Consider the following 1,970-nt stretch of genomic DNA (forward strand, 5'->3'; position numbering starts at 1 on the left):
GCTTAATTTATTAGATTATTGATTTACGGCATAAATAGCTCCTTTACTTATTTCTATGTGTAGTTTGCATTAGTAGGTGGATGTATGTGCAACATCATTTGTATTGTGTGCATTTGAGTGCATTGTTTAAGTTTATTTTTAATTTATGCAATACTTGACAAGAAGAGTGTATATTTTATATCTTTATACTTGATTTCTGAATCAAGTACATGTCAGCCAGAGTGATGTAGTAAGATATCCTAAAATACTTTTTAAATAATACTTTGAAGTGATTGGTTATAGAAGGAATTAAGATCTTCTTTACAAGTAAAGCTGAAAATAGAGGGGGAAACCAGGTAGAACATGAAAATTTTAGAATTAAATGAATAAAACATAATAAAATTAGGTAGATTCCCTCATCAGCAAAAGGCAGGAGACAGACAGAAGAATAGAATGTAGCAAGGTTGAACAAGAAAGAAAATAAATTGATAAAAAATCTCAACAATCCTCAAAGCTTTATGGTTCATGGCATCAGAAACTTTGATGGTCACTAAATACAGAAAAGGAAGATGTTGAAGACAAGGCTGTACAAACTCACAGAACTGTGTGAAAAAGGCTAATATCAATCACAGTCAAACCTCTAAAATTATATCATGACAAGTCTTTAAAGTAACAAAGGGAAAATACAATTTGTGTATAGGCAAAGGATTAAATAAGACATAATTTCTTATAAAAATCTTTAGAAGCTCTTTTTCCCCCTAGTGCGGCCGACTCTGCAGGTTTGCGTGGAGCCGCAGTTGCAGGTCTCTGTTCCACAGGATGGGATTCGTGAAAGTTGTCAAGAATAAGAACTACTTTAAAAGATACCAAGTGAGATTTAGGGAAGGCGGGAGAGGTAAAACTGACTACTATGCGGAAACGATTGATCCAGGACAAAATAAAGTACAACACCAAATACAGGATGATAGTTCGTAGGTTAACAGAGACATCTGCCAGATTGCATATGACCGTATAGAAGGGGATATGGTCGATTGTGTAGCATATGCACATGAACTTCCAAAATACGGTGTGAAAGTTGGTCTGACAAACTATGATGCAGCCTATTGCACTGGCCTGCTGCTGGCCCGCAGGCTTCTGAATAGGTTTGGCATGGACAAGATCTATGAAGGCCAAGTGGAGCTGAATGGAGATGAATACAATGAGGAAAGCATTGACGGTCAGCCTGGTGCCTTCACTTGCTATTTGAATGCGGGTCTTGCCCGAACTACAACTGGCAATAAAGTTTTTGGTGCCCTGAAGGAAGCTGTGGATGGAGGCTTGTCTATCCCCCATAGTACTAAACGATTCCCTGGCTATGACTCTGAAAGCAAGGAGTTCAATATAGAGGTGCACCGGAAGCACACCATGGGTCAGAATGTGACAGACTACATGCGCTACCTGATGGAGGAAGATGAAGATGCGTATAAGAAACAGTTCTCTCAGTACACCAAGAACAACGTGACTCCAGACATGATGGAGAAACAGTTCTCTCAGTACATCAAGAGCAACGCAACTCCAGTCATGGGGGAGATGTATAAGAAAGCTCATGCTGCTCTCCGAGAGAATCCAGTCTATGAGAAGAAGCCCAAGAGAGAAGTGAAGAAGAAGAGGTGGAATCATCCCAACATGTCTCTTGCCCAGGAGAAAGACCGGGTTGCTCAAAAGAAGGCAAGCTTCCTCAGAGCTCAGGAACGGGCTGCTGAAAGCTAAAGATTTTTTTTCATAAAGACAATAAACATTGATCAAAGCAAAAAAAAAAAATCTCTAGAAGCTAGAAGGAAGTACTATTTATGTGATACAAGAGAAGAACTGTCATCTTTTAGAACATAGAATAGAAGCCAGAATTTCCAAATATACTTTACAAGGCAAGTCATATTGTTACCTTTATTAGACATGAGCAGTATTTCTCATGTATGTAGAAAAAGAAGTCCTTTACAAAATGTAAAATGTAT

At 38.3% G+C, this 1,970-nt stretch overlaps 1 pseudogene; it reads left to right on the plus strand.

Annotated features, from left to right (window-relative positions):
• The first annotated feature begins 786 nt into the window (after positions 1 to 786).
• Positions 787 to 1,728, plus strand: LOC116888860 (annotated as a pseudogene).
• Positions 1,729 to 1,970: the final 242 nt, after the last annotated feature.

The sequence above is a fragment of the Rattus rattus genome, chromosome X (assembly GCF_011064425.1).
Source record: "Rattus rattus isolate New Zealand chromosome X, Rrattus_CSIRO_v1, whole genome shotgun sequence".
In the NCBI taxonomy this organism is placed as follows: domain Eukaryota; kingdom Metazoa; phylum Chordata; class Mammalia; order Rodentia; family Muridae; genus Rattus; species Rattus rattus.